Genomic DNA, 22,015 nt, shown 5'->3' with positions numbered 1-22,015 from the left:
TACATGTATGAAAATGAGGACAGAATCAAATATGCAGGGTAGTGTATGGGAGGATCAAAACAAATCATATAGGCCATTAGCAAATCAACCTTACTCAAATTACTGCATCCTTGGTATTGTCATCTGGCTATATATTAAAGAACTGCAAGTGTGCACTTCATTTGCTCTGGTCAGGGCATTAAGTTTCACCTGTCACTGTTATGAGTGGTCCCTAATTACAATCCTTATTTTTTAAAGTGACCAAGGGAAGAACGTTATCTTCTGGGCGTACTTGTATTTCAAGTTATATCACCTGCGTCAAAAAAAAAAAAAGTAAAAAGAATATTTTTACATGGCAAGGCACGATATGCAAGTATCTTGTTTAGGTATCCAAAACAGTAAAAATAAAAGAAAAAGGGTACCTTAATTGCACAGATATGATATGTTACTCAAAAAGAGTAGCTAACTCAACACCAAGATGCTCATAAAAATACTTGAAGGTAAAATTCTGTTGTGAATTGTACTATTCAAAATGTGTGCTTTTAAATGGATATTCTTCAGGCCTCTTGTCTGATTGTCTGAAACTGATCGCTACTGGTGGTTTTAGGTGTGTTTTCATTGTTTTGGGTACCTGTTTTGAGTCCATTTTACACTAATGAAAGATACTTGCTTTGAGTACGTTTTGGAAATCCTTGTACACACAGGTGATATACAGCTGCTTGAAATACAAGTGGCAGCCCTGCGGGTTATCTATCAGTTGTTTATTCTCACTTCCTTTGATTATCAGTTAGTAATGGTCATCAGGTGTTCACTTGTGGTGATGGTTAAGTTTAATACACACTGACTGACAGTAAATGATGCATCTATTGCAACAGGCTGCTGTTAGTATAATAACATCACCTGTAGGCATTAAGTACAATACTGTACACATGTACAGCCAATTTTTTTCATGACACCCTAAGGGAGTTTTGCCCTACCATGCAAATATACAGAATATGCAAATAAGGTCATTTATATTTATAAAAATGCAAATAACCTAACACCTAGATCATACTCTATCATCTTACCAAGTTAGAAGTGAATTGGTAATTGTGTGTAGGCTGCAGAGTGGATTAATGGAATGTTGAGCAAAATATGTAAATAAGCTCATTGGTATTCATAAATATGCAAATAACTTTACATAAAACTATACAGTACAAGAGATGATCATATTCTATCATCCCACCAAGTTAGAAGTAAATTGGTTGTTGCATGTAGGCGGTGAGCCCGGAGTGGATGAATGGAATAAATAGTAAAATATATGCAAATAAGCTCATTATTCATCATACTCGATCATCCTACCAAGTTAGAAGTGAATTGGTTAGTGTGTGTAGGCTGCAGAGTGGATTAATGGAAATGTTAAGCAAAATATGCAAATAAGCTCATAATGATAAGCTAAATATGCAAATAACTTAACTTTAAAAAAAGCTATACAGCACAAAATGTGATCATATTCTATCATCCCACCAAGTTAATAGTAAATTGGTTGTTGCATGTAGGCTGTGAGAGTAGATGAATGGAATCTTGGCAAATATATGCAAATAAGCTCATTAATTAAAGTAGGAATTCCAATTGAATGAATGCAGCTTTCAACAGCTATACTGGATCCAACCGCGATCGTATATCGCATATTTCAAACTACAACTTGAACGCACGACCTTGGATACAATGGTAACCAATCACGAGTGCATTGGCATGGTTGGATTCACTTTCGTGTTACTCACACACCCACCCCCACACTGGCATACATTGTGCAATGTATGCAAAAATCATCACGCTATTGAAAGCTGCATTCATTCATTTGGAATTCCCACTATAATATTCATAAATATCCAAATTCACAAAACTGTACAGCACATGAAGTTACCATACTCTACCATACTACCAAGTGTGAAGTTAATATGTTATTGTATTCAGGCTGTAAAGTACACTCCTCAAAAGAATTTAAGGATCAGTTGAATACAATCAGCATTTTTCAAAACATTGGATATGATGATGATATTATTGATAATTGTGCTTGATCTTAGTTATATCACTTGTTCCCTAGGCTGTAGACAAAATTAACCCATTACAAATATCCGCCATCACCCACATCGTGAGGGGGAGGGAGGAAAATGGAGGCCAAATTTTCGATTTTGAAGCCATTTTTCAAACGTCAAGGTCAAGTCACATATTGGGGTGGGGTTGTGTATGTGACGTGTGTGTGGGTCTATATGTCGCATTAGTGAGTATAAGATAAAGCCAAGAATTTTCTGCTTTACAAATGCTACCGTAAATTCCGCTTTTCTCTGCTTTGTAATTTTAGCACATTTCTGACATAATAAAATTTCACAAGAATCATTGCGATGTTGCAAAGTTGGGGTGGGTGATTGGGTATCATGGCTGCAATGGGAGGTAGGACAAGATCGTACGGTAAATCTATGATGGATTTTACTTTATTTTGATGAATTTTGAAGACCCATTTCATTTAGTATTTTATTTATTTCTTTTCAATTGCATTTTATTTCTTTTTCTAGGTCATTTTTGCTTTCTCAGAAATGCGTTTTCCGCTTTACCTCCAAATTCTATGATTTTCGCGGAATATCCGCAACGCAGATAATTCTTGGCTTTAGTATAAGATGCCCTCAATGTATCCCCGGGGGTGGGGAAAGTCATTAATGTAACCGTACAAAAGATGAACACCGGCCCCCTCCTCATTTCTCTGAGGGTAGGTGTCTTAATTGTGATCATTTAATGGTATAGAACGACAGAACATGTAGAGAATTCATTTATGCATTACGTTGCACTATTTCAGGAACTCATGACCCCTACCCTTAGATATGTGAGGAGGGGGCCGGGAGATCATCTTTTGTGCGGTTACATTAATGACTTTCCCCACCCCGGGGGATACATTGAGGGTAAGTTATACCCACTAATGTGACATATAGACCCAAACACACATCACATACACACACCCATCCCAATATGTGGCTTGACCTTGACCGTGGTGACGTTTGAAAAATGGCTTCAAAATCGAAATTTTAGCCTCCATTTTTCCCCCTCCCCTCAAGATGTGGGTGATAGCAGGTATTTGTAATGAGTGAATTTTGATTACAACTTAGGGAACAAGTTATGTAATGAAAGATCAAGCACAATTATCAATAATATTATCATCATATCCAATGTTTTTTCAAAACTGCTGATTATATTCAACTGATCCTTTAATTCTTTTGAGGAGTGTAGATTAAGGATTCATACCACTACATCTGCCTGTGAAGCAGTCAAAGTTTATCATGCCTAATAATGCCAACTTGAATATTAGCAATTTCAGTGTTGAAAATTGTGTTTCAAGTTGTGAATGCGATCTCTACAATTTTGAAAAGAAAAGGCGAAAATTGTGAACACACAAGATCAAAACACGGTTAGTAGTTGGATTTAAACACAGGAAAATCTGGCCTTTTAATTTTCTCAAAAAGTAGATGGAAAATGTGGAGTAATTTTTAAATATGTTATGCAGAAATCATGAAATGTCAAAAATGTGACTTGTTCCTGGTTTTGTCAGAACGGGTCTCATACAAGATGTATTAAAATAATACCCATCAAGTTTTCATTGACAATGGATGAGCCTGACACATTAAAATTCAACATAAGATCCAAATAATTTGTAGATTAATTGCAAAACAAGTCATAAAACAACACATTCTGGACATTTCAAAAGTATCCAATGTTATATTTGGAAGAGACAGGTTCAAGATAGCTCGCCTATCTATGGCCTGACCCCTATTTTGCACATAAAGTCTATGGAAAGCTATTTTGTGGTGTATACCCTTAATGATTTGGCTTTCACCTGACTGACCGGATGCCCAACTGGACAACCAATCAACCATCTGTGTCATAAGCCCCTCACAAACATTGTTACAGGCCAATTCACCAAATTGTGAATAAATTTTCCTCCAAAAATATATGGTGACATCCCGCTATCTCTAAGGACCGCTATCTCTAAGGTTCGCTATCTCTAAGGTTCGCTATCACTAACGTGTAAAGTCTATGGAGATCAGAATCCCGCTATCTCTAATAGAGAAAAGGGTTCGCTATACCTAAAAAAAGGTCCACTACTTCTAAGGCTCGGTATCGCTAATTTTGAATAAGGTTCGCTAGTTCTAAGGTTCGATATCACTAATTTTAAATAAGGTTCGCTATCACTAATTTTGAATAAGGTCCGCTATCACTAATTTATTGAAGGTTCGCTATCTCTAAGGTTCGCTATCACTAATTGCAATAAAAGTCCGCTATACCTAAGGTTCGCTATCACTAATTTTGTTTAAGGTTCGCTATCCTTAATTAATTAAGGTTCGCTATCTCTAAGGTTCGCTATCACTAATTTCGATTAAGGTTGGCTATACTTAAGGTTCGTTATCACTAATCTTAAATAAGGTCCACTATCTCTAATTTTAATTCTATTACTCTTACGACCCATTATTCAAAATCGCGCACTGTGATTTGTTAAAACACGTCACGTGAGAGCCCATTATTCTGCAATAATGGGTCAAGCGCCGTAACACATTCTAAACACAGCATTACGCTTGGTTACGCGTGCAATATTTCCGCGATACGTGCTGTCACTTACGCGTTCGCGCTCCACCTTGTAGTAAACAACTTAAAATATTTGTACCAAAAAATGATATTTTCTCTTTAAATTCTCTTTAAATCGCACTATTTTCTGGTAATAGAATAGAAATAAAGGGTGCAGGATTATCCTTTACATCAAAATAATGTGTCCTCGGCAGTAAAAGCGTTTAAATAATGGGTTCGGCTGCGCCTCACCCATTATTTACGCTTTACTGCCTCGGACACACACTCTCAGAACATTGGTTAAAATTTTAACCAACTTGGTTAAAATTTTAACCAACCATGTATTTACAGGTGAACAGCCCAACAGTTGGTTATATTGTTAACCAACCTGGGTTGGTTAACAATATAACCACAGGTTGGTTAAAAACATTGACCAACTACTGGTTAACATTACGGTAACCAACCAGTTGGGCAAAGCATGTTGGGCAAAATATAACCAATAGTTGGTTAAACACTATGAATGGGAAGTTCATTTCATTGTTCATATTTTAACCAATTGGAGACATTTGAAGGCAGGAAATTATATTATAAACATTTTGTCGAATATAACACTTGTTTAAGTGTATGCGAGGCCAGACTGTGAGCAAGACTTACGATGCTTTATCGACGACAGCTACCACCGCAAACGCTTAAGCTTAAGCTTAAGCTTTGCCGGTTGTGGTGGTAGTTGTCGTCGATAAAACATCGTAAGTCTTGCTCACAGTCTCGCCTCGCACACACTAAACAAAGTGTTATACCGATAATGATATACTTTATAATATAATTTCATACCTTCAAATGTCTCCAACAGATCTTGAAGACCCCGATCCACCGCTTTGCAGCAAGCCACTCATATCGGCCATCTTGTTTTCTGAAATGCATTTTGCCCAACACAATGACCAATCACAGTTCGCAAAGGAACACCATGTGACCATGGTTGGGCAAAACCATACTTTGCCCAACTTTATTGGCGGAAAAGGATGTTTTTTACCAAGGTTGGTTAACCTTTAACCAACATTGTGTAAATACCAGATTGACAGGTTTGACCAACCATGTATTAAACTGTATTTTGCCCAACTTCAAGAATCTTAACCATTGTTGGGCATTTTTTAACCAACTGTTTTCTGCCCATTCATTTTTTATCCAATGTTCTGAGAGTGCATTATTTGGGTGTAAAGGATAATGCATTACCCTTTATTTCTTAAATAAGGTCCGCTATCTCTATTTTTAAATAAGGCTCGCTATCTCTAATTTTAAATAAGGACCGCTATAGCGAACCTTATTTGAAATTAGAGATAGCGAACCTTATTTAAAATTAGAGATAGCGAACCTTATTTAAAATTAGAGATAGCGAACCTTATTTAAAATTACAGATAGCGAACCTCATTTGAAATTAGTGATAGTGAACCTTAGAGATAGCGAACCTTAGAGATAGCGGACCTTACTTAAAATTAGAGATAGCGAACCTTAGGGATACCGGGATTGTTAAAATTAGAGATAGCGGACCTTATTATAAATTAGTGATAGCGAAACTTAGAGATAGCGAACCTTCAATCAATTAGTGATAGCGGACCTTATTTAAAATTAGAGTTAGCGAACCTTATTTAAAATTAGTGATATCGAACCTTAGAAATACTGAACCTTATTAAAAATTAGTGATATCGAACCTTAGGTATAGTGGACCTTTTTCGTAATTAGTGATAACGAACCTTAGGGATAGCGAGCCTTAGAGATAGCGATCCTTAGAGATAGCGAACCGTCACCAAATATATATACTTTTTAATCATGATCAGTAAATTAGTGTTTTAACACCTATAATGCATAACACAAGTTACTTGCCTGGCACTTTTTGTCACACACATGTAGAGTGCATTTCTAAACTGGCCACAGGATTTTAGCTCAGGATTTTTATACTATCCAATACCCCTTCTAGCTTCAGCTCTGGTTGAGACACTCCTGAGCGGTGAGGAGTTTCAAACAACAGGAGCTAAATTACGCTGCTTCATCACATTTCACCACAACTTAAAACACAGAAAGAAGCTGGTACAAAACTTGATTGTGCCCAGGTCATAGGGAACCTGACTGAAATTATTGTAAACATCCAAAAAAAGTAACTAACCCCTTTAAATAATGGCCATTATTCAAAAACAAGCGATTGTATTACAAATCTGTTAAATGCGCTAGAAGCAGAATTTATTTCTGCACATTTTGACACCTCATTTGTAGCAATTGACTAAATATTGATGTCACAGCGTACATTTAAATCAATGCAACCCAAGATTTGAAAGTTGCAGTAAATTGTATTGATTTTGTATTCAGTATAATGGAAGGAAATCTGTGTAATGATATCTGAGTGTTTTTGTATTGCATGTTAGTGCAACTTTCAAATCTGGACCTCACTATGAGATCAAATCACTTTATTATCAAAATACATATAAAACCATTGAACAATAAAGGAATACAATAAGCCCAGAACAGATTGTATAAAAGATCATGCAGGGCGGACAAATACAGTATAAAAACATATAAGCACTAGAAATAGCAATATTAAAAGACATAAAAAGATATAAGATTTCATTATTTATCACATTATGCACTGAGCAAATTGCACTGGTCCCAAGACCTTTCGTCTTTGGCATGGTAAATGACAAAGGAGGCAATGATGGACAATTTGGAAACCTTGTCGCGAATTCCTTGAAACAAATCGGGAGTGAACTAAAGAAGTGAATGATTTGAGCCTGTCAGCATTATCTTGCAAATGAAACCTCTCGAGCCAACTTCAACAGGAATGTAAGTAACCTCAAATCATTTTCCTGAATATCAGAAATAAGAGGCATACTTATTGAGCTTCAACTGATGGGCCCGTCAATACCATGCTCAAAGGGAACGGTCAGTTCCACAATCAATAGTTTCCTGAGATTCTTCCAAAGAATTACCAGATCAGGTTTGAGGTTGGTTGGAGAACATTCAGTAGGAATGGTAGTGACACTGGCAAAGCCAGTTTCACCTGGAATGTCATGAAAAATGGTTGCATCTGAATCTTTGAGGCCAGCTCGTGCGACAGATATAAAATATTTCAGAACACTATTATGACGGTAAGTATAACAACCTTGGTTAAATTGACTGGTGTTTTATTGTTTTCTGGGCTATCGTATCAAATGAGGTGTCAAAATGCGCAGAAATAAATTCTGCTTCCAACGCATTTTACAGATTTGTAATACAATAGCCCCTTTTTGAATAATGGCCATTATTTAAGGGGGGTTAGCCAGGGATACTGTTCATCTTCATTTTATGATAGTGTGTGAAATGTTAGTTGACAGCCCAGTATAAGCCAGATGGAAAGTCAAAATTGAAGTGTTAGACATTGTGAAACCATTAGCAATTCAATCTGCTCTAATGACCTCATATCAAATCAGTTAATCTATATTATGATTGCATTGCTTGTTGCACACCATATTGTTATGAATCGACATATTAGTAAACAGATGATGGGCATAGCAATATTGCATTCTTTATTATATAAGCTTACTTGTGTAATGTAATTTTCTATGACAAAGTAATAAACAATGGGTTGGAAAATATAGACTATGGCAAATTACCTGTCAGTTTCACAAGCATCATTTCCTATGAACAAATATGTAAAGAGACAGTGCATGATACGGTAATGCTGTAAACGCCATTCAGCATCATCCTAAATTACCAGCTATTTGTGGAACACAGGAGAAAGAATTACTTGTAATGAGTTTATGTAAAATATGGCTTTGTCAAGCTATCATCACTGCATTATTATGATGAGTGATGAGTCTCATTAACAACAGTCTGTCATTTCTTGCATCCTTGCCCATAAGCCAGACTGTAAGAAATATGAGGCATAGGCAAAAAAAAAGTTGTTTGATTGTCCTTATCCAACCGACCCTTAAATCTGGAAATTCTGGAAAAAAGTTTTTGGTTTTTTTACTGAATAAGAATAGCAACCCTTATTTTGGAAATTCCAGAAAAAGTTCTTTTTAAAAATCTTTGACATCCTAAAAAGTTTTTTAAACAGTTTCTTCACACTTCTAAACTTTTTTAAAAACATGAAGTGGTATACAGTAGAGAAATATCCCAATTCATACCTATGTGGGCTATTTGTTAAACTAATTAGGTAAACATGTTTTGGCTATGACCTTTAAAAATAAATTCTAAATAAAAATTGACAAAAATCAGATCAACAGACCCTATCCCTTGGAAGGGATCTATGGACAATCAAACATTGTTTTTTTTCTGGCCTTAGTTATTTATACCATGCAATCAGTCTATATGCAACATCAATACATCAGTATCCTATTAATTTGCATGTGATACAGACAAATACCGATAGAGAGAATCTAGTTTTGATGACAAATTACTACAATCATTACTGTCCTGCTCATTATTTGCAAGTTTTCCTCTTCAAACTTGAATTAGGCCTAGTATTTTGTCAACTTTTCCTTTCAAGGTTGTTAATCAATCAATAAGTTACATTTATGTCATGGTGCCAAATTCATTTCAAAATGTTCAACAGCGCTCATTAGCTCAAAAACTACTGCTGATAAACGGCATCCTGAAATGCAGCATATGTTGTAGTATACTTGGGAAGCTAGAGCCACCTCCTTTGCACCCCCTCCCCACAGAACCGAACCAAACCAACTTTTTTAGGTTCCTGAGATTACCCAAAAACATAATCAAAATGTTCCCAAAAATATAAACTGGCCCCAAGGGAGGAAAAAGGTCATCAAACTTTGCACAGGGTCAAATTTTAAACTTGCTCAAATTGTGTTAAAAAACATTCCAATGTATTCAGAAAATGTAGTTTGAACTCTGTAGGATGTACCATTCTTGAGTTATAACCAAAAATGTCAAAGGTTGCATTTTTGGCTCTATGGAGGTCAAAAACATCAAAGTGTTCCGATTTTCACACCCAGGCCCGCAACTGGGGGGCAGGGGGATGGACACCCCCATTGCCAAAAGCCAAAAAGTTCCCTTTTACCCCAAAAAAATCCCATTTGCGAGCATAGCGAGAAAGGTTTTTATGCCTTTTTGGTCAAAAAAGGTCCAAATTTTAGTCCCTTCCAAATAAATCCTGGTTGCAGGCCTCACTTTACCGCAATGCTCCTTAATAGCACGAGCAAAGTGAAACAATCTTCCGGCTGTTGACAAAAAGTAGAACAAAGTGGCCTATGGGGCATTGTAATATGTGCAATTATATGTAACCCTCAAATTCAATGTCCCATTGATCAATTGAAACTTTGGAAATAAGCTTTTGTTGTGGATATCTGTTGAACCATGCATAGATATCTCAAAAGTCATTGTCATATTGGATAGATTTATTGGAATGAACTATACAATTGGAAATCTGAAAGAACTATACAATTGGAAATCTGAAACATTTTAACAAGTCATTGTTTTAGCTACCGGTATTACAACACATCATAATACTAATCACAGAGTGTCCGTCCGTCCGTCCGTGCGCTATCGCGTTTGCGCAGTGCGATATCGCGTACGCGCGGTGCGATATCGCGTGCTCGCGGTGCGCTATCGCGGACTATCAACGGAAGTGTGCGCGGAGTACACTGTGCGCATCTGAAAGCATTACAGTGTGACTAACAGGTGCATCTCATCGGACCAATAGGCCTACAACACATGTTCTGGAGGACGGGACCCCGGAAATAGGCCTATCACGAGAACCGCCTGACCCGGAGAACCGCGAAATCTAGTGAATAATAATTACAGACAGTGTGATCTAATCTACTAGTAAGCATTTAATGTTTGCCCTATGAACTCTAACCCTCCTGCAATATGGCGCTTATGTCTAGACCTAAGCTACATGTTCTTGAATGGTAGTGTGATTTCCCTAATTCATACAAGTTCCCTGGTATGGAATGATGAAGCCATCAGAGCACAACAATACAGTAGCTGCTTCCCCCATAAACTGTTGTCTCATGTGCTCAGAGGAATGGTATTATCTTCGATTCATAACCTCATTAATATACGCGAAGCCTGTAATCCAATCAAAAGAAATTGATTGCCTGACCGCGCACTAATTGCGAGGTCATTAATAACTCACAATGACTCCTGACGCGCTACAATGACTTCTGCGCGCGCGTGCGTGTATAAAGCTAAGCGTTATTGCAACGCACGCGCCTACTATCTACGCATGTCCAAGTAGGGTAGGGTAGGTTACAACAATAATTAAAACTGGTTATATTTTAACAACGTTTTATGGCATAAAATAACATAAAATGCTATTTTGATTTGTTCAAATTATTAAATACGACGGTAATGAATGACAATAATAACTGCGCACCATCTATTTTGAGGTCATTGTGTGAAATTGTCGAGGATTGTTTTTGGGCCTCAGTATTTTCCTCGGGAGCTACCGCTCCCTCGGAAAAATACCTCAGCCCAAAACAAATCCCTCCGATTTCACACAATGACCTCAAAATAGATGGTGCGCAGTTATTATTGTCTAATCAAAGCAATAGCACTATAATATTGCTATATCTTTGTTGAATTGTCTTGCTTGGGCACCTGTTTTTTCATTTCATGGTGCTTAATTGACTCAATTCCAGACACTTTTAAGTGTATTAAAATACAACAGAGAGGATCACACAAAATGCAAAATCCCTTGCGGCTTCAAAAACGTTATATATTAAAGGCTAGAATAACACACACAACCCATCAAATTTAATATATCATGTGTGATATGGATGAATGTTCAAGAAAAACAAATTATGTTACACAAAATAAGAGATTAAAAAAAAAGTAAAAATGCTGCAAAAGGAAACTGAATAGAGTATTAAGCCTTGTTTTAAGTAGTTCATGACACTATTCACTGAAAAGGAGAAAAATTGAACCAAGCAAGCTATACCATATTTTAATCAGCATACAATAACCTAATACCATGATTGAAGTCAATTGTCATGTGTTTCCTGCCTGCCCACAAATGTGTCTTTGCTCAAGTGCTTCCTACATCCAGCCCTTGGGATACACAAACTAAATGGAAGCTAAATCATTACACATCTCTATACATAAAAAAAACCAGAACAAAATGCACCAGATCAAATTTCAAAGGGAAATATATACATGGAAATTGAAGTCATGAACCTTTTCACACCATGAAAGCCCTTGTTGAGAAAAATGATTTTTTATTGTAATATAATCTTTTCCTATGATGAAAAATCTATTTTGAGAGTTGATGCTGAATCTAGTTGGTAATGTGAGCTTCCTCTATGAATTCTATTGTCAGAGAGATTGGTAAGAACTAAATGAACCCTCTGCTTTTATGTGTGTTTCTTGCCATAAGTAGAGTGGAATGACAAGGCTGACAAGGCAACAAAAGAAATTCAATTAAGAAGCACCGCTAAAGGAAAGGTTAACATAGTACAAATGTGTGAAAGGTATTCAGCCAAACAGGGAGGAGATGAATGCAATGAGGCAGGGATGAAGCAGGTATCAACTTTCTTTCTCTTCTTTTTCATACATTTTTTAACATCATGTTTACAAATGTTCAATCTAATTTCAAAGAATCCACCTCTAAAATCAGGGCCTGTAAATCTTGGACAGATATCTCATGCATGCTGCAACATGAGCAAACAAGTGGGTCAAATGAAAAAGATATTAAATTTATCAGAGATATATGCAGCCAGCCAGCAACATTAAATAGTAAACAGTTATAGTGAAGGGAGTAAATTGAGTAACCTTTTGAGGAAATTGAGCATCTTTTGAGTAAATTGAGTAACTTTTGAGTAACAATATTTTCATTAATCATTATGTATTCTAATTAAAGTATGTGATATTCACTTCCAAAAACACTAAAATATCTTTCATTAGTGAATTTTATTACTTTGAAAAGCAAAAACATTGACCCCCAAAAGCTCATTGGCGAAGTTTTAGGCTTGTCAAAATCAAAAATCTTACACTAGACAACTAAATTTCACATTTAAGTTGAACACCAGGATTTCAAATAAAACTATAGTATCAACCATTATTCCGGTTTTAGATATTTACTGATAGAATGAAAATTATTACTTTTTATTTGGCTGAGAAAATTTATTTTAAATTGAAAAGGTGTAGCTTACAATTTCGCTCATTTCAACACCAAATTTTATTGCTGTATTGCCTAAATGCGAGCCTTGCATAACAATAGCCAGCGAGTGACTAGCATTCTGAGTGAGATAAACTTATAATCACTACAAGTCATAATCTAAACGTGGCTTATTCATATACAAAACAAATTTTCCAATTTGTATATTTCATCCATTTCCTTAAAATGATTGTGACATTTCTAAGTGTATATTAAAGTGGAAACTATTTACATGTATTTGCAAGTTGTATTCAAGTGTGACTGACATATCATCAAGTGTGACATATCACACTTGAATAATATTTGCAAGTTATATTCAAGTGTGACATATCACATGGGAAACAGTTTTTTAAATGATTGCATTATGGATTTGCATGATGTTTATTTATATATAATAACAAAAGAAATGCATCTTCTCTCATGTTTTCATATTCAGTACCAAAGCCATTACGTGACTAAAACTGTAGGAGGCTGATAAACGTATTTGCAAAACATTTTGCAAATGTGTTTCATCGCTCTCACAGGAAACAAACATTTCTTAATCTTCTTCTTTATTTTTAATGGTATGTATAGATACAATAAAATTGCAAATTACGTTAATGTCTTGCTGGGGAAATGACTTACCACACAGAGCTGTAATAGCTGTTGAAAAAACCCCTGAAAATGTGCGAGTGAATGTAGCACACCAAATTTGCTCAGGGCACAATCTTTTTAACAAACACTAGGGATCGGGGAATAGGCTATGGGGTATTACCCCCTAAAAATATATTTGCTCTTTTAATGATGAAATATCATCATCTAATTCCACAAATGTAAATAATAAAATATAGATACCATCTATATAGATGTGAATCTGGAATAAATTTGGAATTTTGAAAATCTGTATAATAGGAAACCTTAATCCCTGATCACAGCTTTATTTGTAAAAGATTTATTTCAAAAATCAAACACGTTTTGCATGACAATGTCTGATTATGTATAAACTCTTGGATCTTAGAGAGCAACCATGCTCCTGGATGATAAAAAATGGAACCGCATTTTGAAATGTGCAATAATTAATACCGCTCCTCTCAGCTTGCCAAATCATCTTCCTCCACCTTACTCATGCCAAATTTTTGGGAACCCAATTTGCAACCCAACCTATATAAGTGTAAAAAGCAGGAAATTCAGTGTGCATAATTATTTGAATGTCTCTAAGCCTTTTTAGAGCATTTTATTTAAAGGGTGCTCTGTAAATGTGTGCCAACAATTATAGCTTGTCACCACTTTTGGCATGCCAACAATTGCATGGTTTCCCATTTTGTCTTGCTAAATTAATGAAGATCAGTGACTTTAAGATTATTACACAATGACCTAATAATCCCATCCCAGCAAACGCAACACATTTTTCAGATAACATTTAAATGTTTGATTATATAAAGAGTACATGAAGGGTATAAAACATTTTAATAACATTCAGAAACAATTTTGAAAACTTGCTGCATATTATTCCAACATTTTGCAAGAATGTTTGCACTGGTTTTTTTTTAAGTAATACATTTTAAACATTTAATGACATTTATATAACCTGCCATTTCAATGTTATTAAAACTTTTAGCCAAAACCAGAACACCTTTTAATGCTTTTAAAACGTTTGCTGTTTGCTGGGTACAAATACCCTATGAACCCAAGGCTATAGGTTGAAATTGGCTAAAGCATTGGCCACAGGAAACGTTTAAAGAAGCATTGCAAGAAATAAAGTAAAATTTGCAAATCAAAATTTTAAGAGCTAAATGTGGGGCCTGCTAACTCACAGCTACCCATCTAAACTGAGCTCAAAAAGAAACTTATAATTTTTCACAAGGTCATATCTTGAAATCCTGTCCATCAAATTGAACCAAAATTACACACAGATTTACTTCAATACTCTACTCTTAACACATGGCAGTAACCAAGCAGTTATCCAACTGACACAACAGCAAAATGCACTGACATGGGACAGCTTCCTGGACTACATTCACAGTCCAGCCCTGTTTCATGAAAAAAGTGTATGAAAAGCAGAAAGCAGCATCGTTTTATCATCTGTGCAAGGATCTTGTGTGCATTCTCACAGATTTTTTGTCCTGGGTGCCAAATGTTGGGCTGTGAAAGTGAAGGAAGTCCAGGAAGCTGTCCCATGACAGTGCATTTTGCTGTTGTGTCAGTTGGACAACTGCTTGGTTACTGACATGTGTTTTGAGTAGAGTATTAAGCTAATCCGATGTGTAATTTTGGTTCATTTTGATTGACAGTATTTTAAGATATGACCTTGTGATTCACAAGTTGTAAAAAAGTTTCTTTTTGAGCTCAGTTTATATAATAATACTGGTAGTCTGTCTGTCAGTCTGTCTGTGACTCTATCTGTCCGCCTATTTTCTCGGAGACTGGGGGTCGCACGTTCCTCAAACTTGGTGGGTGGGTGCAGCTTGACCCCATACAGAACAAGTTTGTATTGGTTAGTGGGTCAAGGTCACCCAAGGTCATCCAGGGGTCAAATTCGTAAAAACTGGGGTTTTTTCGGAGACCGGGGGTCGCACGTTCCTCAAACTTGACGGGTGGGTGCGTCTTGACCCGGGACAGAACAAGTTTGTATTGGTCAGTGGGTCAAGGTCACCAGAGGTCATCTAGGGTCAAATTAGTAAAAACTGTCATATGGGCATGCAACTTGGTGGGTAGGTGCATCTTGACCTAAGACGGAACAAGTTTGTGGGAGCGCACCACCATTAAACGCGCCCATTGAAATACACGGTAAAAGGCCTACATTTGGATCTCGTTTTGGCACTTGAATTACGTATTTCAACTATAAAGCTTGGTATCAAATTAAAGCTGATCATATGTAGAATATTATTCTGTTAACGGAATATATTGCTAACCACCGACTTTTTTGTTATTTTGCCGCAAAGAAAAATGGTCCAAATTCAACCCCAAAAAATCACTCAATTTTGGAAACCGGACGTTGTTCAAATTCGCGCCAGAACTTTAACTCTGAAATAAAATTTTGGGAATTTTTCTCAAATTTGGTCATGTATACACTTGTCGGAAGCAAATGAACTGGAAATGGCCAAGATTTGACTATCCGTTTGGAAAATAAAGCCGCAAGAAGCTCAAATAAGCGGTGGACTATTTTAACCGAATTTCACTGGTACATAAATCGTGGAGTGATTTGGTGGTGCGCCCTCTTGTATTGGTTAGTGGGTCAAGGTCACCCAGGGGTCATCTGAGGTCAAATAAGTAAAAACTGTTGTATGGGCATGAAACTTGGTGGGTACAGTCAACTTTTAGAGTCACATTTTTGGAAGGTCATTTTGGGGTCATCCAGGGGTCATCTGAGGTCAAATTAGTAAAACATGTCATATGGGCATGAAACTTGGTGGGTACAGTCAACTTTTAGAGTCAAATTTTTGAACGGTCATTTTGAGGTCATACAAGGTCAAATTACTAAAAACTGTCATATGGGCATGAAACGTGGTGGGTACAGTCAACATTTAGAGCCAAATTTTGGAAGGTCATTTTGAGGGCACAAGGGGTCATCTGAGGTCAAATTAGTAAAAACTGTCCTATGGGCATAAAACTTGGTGAGTACACTCACCATCAGCCAGGTAATCGCGACAGCCGAGAACCGCCAAATACGGGTAACCGCCTAGTATGATATAATGAACTTGGTACTTTAATAGCCAGCCTCACAAGCTAACCTTGAACTTCATCTATTACCAGAGCACACTTAGTTCTCCCAGGCCAAGTATAATCTATAAGCACACCTGCCTCTTTACTTCGAATTTTACTTCATGCAATTGTTAAATGTGTTTTGTAACTGTATAAACTGTAATTTTTAACCATATGTGCATTTTGAAATTGTCAAAATATTTTCTCCAAATGGACTGATATAGATTATAGACTGATCACCATCTGATCATATCAACAACACCATCATGCACATTTTGTTAGCTCTATCTCTTTTAATAGCACTTGCAAGAACATGACCAAGTTAAAGCAGAAAATCTGTGGATCCATCCCTCTCCACCGCACAAACAAAAATGCAAAGCAGCAATGGCACCTGAGTCCCTTCCCTGCAAAGAAGGGTGTGCCTCTCACTGTTTTTTTCTTGTTCTATTTTGTTTGTTTGTCTTTTTTTGGGGGGGGGGGGTGTTCTTTTCTTTTGTTTCAATGTTTTTGTTTTAATTTGTTAATTGTTGTTGCTGTTGCATGACAAGACACACCAATAGAGGCCGTCAGCCTTTAGCCATCTTGTGGGTACAAATGATTTGTGTGTTTATGCGTCGGACACTTTGCGCAGGGAGCAGCTTGCCACGCAGCTGTTATCGCGCATTAACGCGGTGATTTTGCTGTTCACGCATCGAGATCGAACGACCATCACAACGTGTACCCACAAGATGGCGGCATATGACGTCATGCTGATGGCCTCTATTCTCAAACCCACATTGATCTGGATTCTATTAGCACCACATTGATGCAGGTAGGCTCTTGCCACATCAAGGACACATGGGACAGTATCATTATGCACATTTGTTTGCTTGTGACTTTCTAGCTGCAGTGCAAGCACAAGCAGTGGAGCGCAACAGCGATCGGCTGGGCGCGCAAACTCTCTGGATAATATACTAAAGCAACAGAGCCAAAAGTAGGGCAATTCCAGTAGCTGTGTTTTGCAAGAAGATGCACACTTCTAAAGTTTGTTCGAAACTTATATAGTCGGCTTATTATAAGGCGGGGAATTATTCGGCTTTTGTTACTGCGCACATCAATACAATCCTAACTCATGCTCACGTAAATTCACATAAGCGTGCGCCAGTCACTCATTACGCAACGCACAACTAGTGTACGCATTCCACCCAACTGCGTGCATGCTATTTTACACAGGGTTATGAGTCTTATTTTTTCCGCCTTATATAAGCCGAACAAACTTTACCTTTTTTAAAGCATACATTCTTGTGAAATTTCATGCAAATAGCCAGGCTAGATTTTTTGATTGCAAAGCTTCCAAGCACACCTGGCTTCTTCAAAATGTCTCATATCTTTGATCCAACAAACAAAACTGAAAACAGCAACAGTTGCTTGATCAGAAAATAACAAATGCATCTTCATTCAGTGCAATTTGCAAATATCACATACTGACAAAAATTGCTTTATAAATGCTAACATGTTTACAAGGCCCTATCTATGTAATAAGTTTAATACTATAGATTGGAATGTCATATTATCCATACTTGAAAATAAATATTCAACAAATATCTAACGTCAAACAAATTGTGTACTGTACATCATGATCTTCAGACATCTGGCTGGAACTTATGCACTGTCATGTTGGTATTAACTTTATTTTGTACCAACCAATCAGCATACCAAGCTAACTGACAACTGCCTGCAATGGCACCAACCCAGCTATTTTCAACTGGGCTATCTACTGAAGATAGTATTTCAACATTAAGCTGCCGTCCTCATGGTGGAAAAAGATGGCTGAGATTGGCAGGGATTTGTTAACACTTTAGGGAGTTAGTATTATTCTCTTGACCTGTGCTAATGCACTTGCTTGGATTAACTGGATGAAATATTTGTGAACAATGATTGGTTGGTACAAAACACTACCCTACTAGATAGGTTCTATCTAGTTTCTACATATGCAATTTCCAATTTTGTTGTATATCAACACTGTGCAGTGCTGTAAGCTGAGACAGAGCAAACACAACAAGCTGTGATAACCCTTAGCACAAGATTTCAAAGTCAATCACATTCTTAATACCACCACAAACATGATGACATGGCCTTTTGTACATGAACATCAAACAATAAATTGCCTTTTACATTGTTTGCTGAATAAACACCGTAGTTTTAGACTACACATGACAGACTGTCCCCCACCACTGCAGAAAGTCTTAGACCTGGTTCACACAAGTGGGGTTTTTTTTCAGTTGATTACAATTTTGTTTACAATCATATTTCGAAAAGTATCATATGACCACCCGGCATACTACAATTGTGTCGTCATGAAAAATTTCCATCATTGGACCAGTTTGCAGCATATTTGTGTCATAATTGCCTACAAAAATTTCCTGCGTGTCTGCATTTCATCATTTTATGTACATGTTTAGTTATTGAACCAAATCCAAGGTCAATATCATGAATGACGACACTTGTAATTAGCGTGATTTGCGAATGACCAGAACTAATTACAACTCAATGATAAAGTGTTGACCGTGTTAACACTCATCATTCATTTATTGTAATTGTGACATAATAATGAAAAAATTACCTGGTTGTAGCATTATTTGTTTACTGCGCCATTCCTTACTTTATCATGTTTATAGGATATATTGGAAGAGGAATTAATTTACAGCTTAATTCCATCAAGATTTCCATGCACAGAAATATCTGAGGGCTCTTTCCCCGGTGGGGGGGGGGGGCACTCAAATATAATGATGTAAGCATGCGTGACCAAAAAAACGTGTGAAAGGGGTGTTTTTTCTTTGTTTAGCATGTTACGCGTGTGACGCGTTAAAGGGGTAAAAACACTGATTTTCATGAAAAGGGGTAGTTTTAAAATCGTTTGTAACACATTTAGGGTACCATTTTAATCCGCCTCAAATCTGCTGACACTCCAATTCCGGAAAGTTTACAGTATACTCCAAACCTAAAGTGTCACAGTGTTATACAAATATTTCATGACGTGTTACATGTGATTTAATCATGGCCTTGTACTTCTATGTAAAATACCGTTTAGAATAAAAAACATGCATATTCATTAATGACGTCATATTTGGAATCAAATACGGCGTGAATACCAAGTATTTAAACGTTGCTTCTGTATAAATTACGCTGTATATTGGTATTTTATATTCTCACAAAACTACTTTATACGAGAATCCAATCAGATTCATGTAACAAGCTATGAATCTGAAGGCCTCATATACACTCTGAATTCATTGTGTCATTATTTATATGTATAAAGTGTTATGGTATACCCCCTGGGTCATATCCGAGAGACTTGTTCAATGACATGTTAGTCCAAAAAATTGTTCCATTTGTCAAAATCCATCAAAAAACTTGTTCAGGGGGTCAAAATTAGACAAAAACTTGTTTAGGGGGTCAAATTTTTGGGGAAAGTGCACTAAAAACTTGCTTAGGGGGTCATTTGGCTCACAGAGGAAAACATGTTTAGGGGGGCTCTCACAGAGGAAAACATGTTTAGGGGGGCTCTCTTCATAGAAAATGGAACTGGCTGTAAAAATTGTTAGCTCATACACATGATTCAAATCTGGTGCATTTAAACATGATGGCCTTATTTTTGCAATAATCACACTCTCTACAGCATGGGGGTTTGAATTCCAAAAATTGGTAAAAAGGGTGGGGGTTAAAATTTGCAGTATGAAGGGTGGGTTTCTAAAAAGCATGGGAGTGTTATATAAAGCGTGTGGGTAAAGCTACAAATTGAAAAAAAGCTAGACATTGTGCTCACAGAGCACAGCCCTTAGCCAGTGAAGTTGATATCTTTATGACCTATATAGTTGTTCATGTGACATTTGTAACACCAGCCTATGGTTCATGGTGATGACAATATTGTACTATGTAATTTGCGGGAGCAGCAGCATTTTGAAGGTATTTGGTTACATACCAGAAATGACCCCAAAATGACATTTTGACACCAAAGAATATGTTTGTATGTGTTTGTACATTGACTCACTAAATAGAATAATATAAAAGCAAGCAAGCATTATACACAGCCAGTGACGTTGATAAACAGACATGCTGCCTGAACATGATAAAAGTGTAAATTCTCTATTGCCAATTTTTTCCTTAGTTTAGATTATTTATATTATTTTTAACATTCTGATCAATACACCATAGTCCAGTGTCTGTATATGGTCTATGATTACACATACTTTTGATTTTTTTTTTGGTGTTGCAATATTAAATAACAATTTTATATTGGAGAGGATGTATTATTAACATACAAGTAGGCCTATTGACCAATATTTGAAGTCAGGAAGAAAGTGTAAATATGGTAATGATGGCTCATTATACGATTGATAGAAGAAAGAAAGAAGAACCTGACAGAAAGAGGCCCTTAGCCATGTTATTTGGCTAAGGTAAATACACAGATTTGTCTTTAAGGCTTTGTGAAGATTGTCCTTGTAAAAGTTAAATTGTGGTTTGGGGTGACCAATTATTTGACTGCAAATACCATGAATACAACAAGGAAAACATCATTTCCTAAATCTAACAGCTATTGCAAAACAAAATATTCCATCTGCCCATATCAGGGTTTACTTTAACGCATGAAACACACATATTTACGCGTTCAGGCAATTTGCTGACTCCTTCAAATCCAAAGTCCCAAAGTCCAACGCGTACAAAATCTTGAAAACGTACGCGTTCAGATATTGCAAGATTTGAATAGAGAAACACCCGATTTTGTGCATTTATTCTCGGCTTTTTGGCATTTAGGGCCTACTCCCCGATATGTAGGGCCCATCACATTTTGTCATTATCGATCCATGCATGTTTTAGTGATTGCAAGTCTCTAAAATTGTAGAGTGTCAGTTTGAAATCTTGCAAATTGGGTTCGAGTCCTTTTTTCTGTTTAAATGATGCACCAAATGTCCCTCTCAGGGGGGAACATCTCCCCCAGACACCCCCATGCGTAGTGGATAAACAAGTGACTATATTTTCGCTTCTGCTTTCGACATTTGCCAATTTAGGCCCTATGTTTAACACAATTTATAGGCCTAATAGGGAAAATGTGACAACGAAAGGCTTCATGGACCGTCATTTCACAATTTCCGGCTTTTCAACTTAAATTGTACACAGTAATAGTGCCAAAATGGTCCACCAAAACGCTTCAATTAGGTCTTCATTTTGCAAAAGTTTCTTACTTATCAGAGGGCATTTTTAAATATTATTATTTTCTTTTAAAATTGCTCCCACCCCCTTCTGACTGCTCTAGATCCGCCACTGCTCCAAACAGTGGCGTAGATTTCTTTTTGAGCCAGGGGGGGGTGACAAAAATGTCAGCACCTTTTGGCGAAAGAATAAGTTTATGGTACAAAAAATGTGCAAACATTTGCACTTTTGGGGCTAAAATGACCAAATATGAGGTTAATTTGGTCAGAAACCCACATATAGGCATCAACATTGGGGGGATGATTGTATGGACCACCCCCTTGGCAAAATATTGGGGGAGATTCCCCCCCCCCCAGATCTACGCATATGGCTCCAAAAACACACATATTGTTAAAAATGTCTTCAAAAATAATATAATAAAAATACCCCTTG

At 36.7% G+C, this 22,015-nt stretch overlaps 1 protein-coding gene across 1 annotated transcript in view; it reads right to left on the bottom strand.

Annotated features, from left to right (window-relative positions):
• The window catches only part of LOC140146223 (cilia- and flagella-associated protein 58-like), a 286,607-nt gene that overhangs the window by 146,915 nt on the left and 117,677 nt on the right, over positions 1 to 22,015 (bottom strand).

This window comes from Amphiura filiformis, chromosome 1 (assembly GCF_039555335.1).
Source record: "Amphiura filiformis chromosome 1, Afil_fr2py, whole genome shotgun sequence".
NCBI classification, from domain to species: domain Eukaryota; kingdom Metazoa; phylum Echinodermata; class Ophiuroidea; order Amphilepidida; family Amphiuridae; genus Amphiura; species Amphiura filiformis.
The sequence above is the reverse complement of the archived record's forward strand: the minus strand, read 5'-3'. Positions and strand labels throughout refer to the sequence as shown.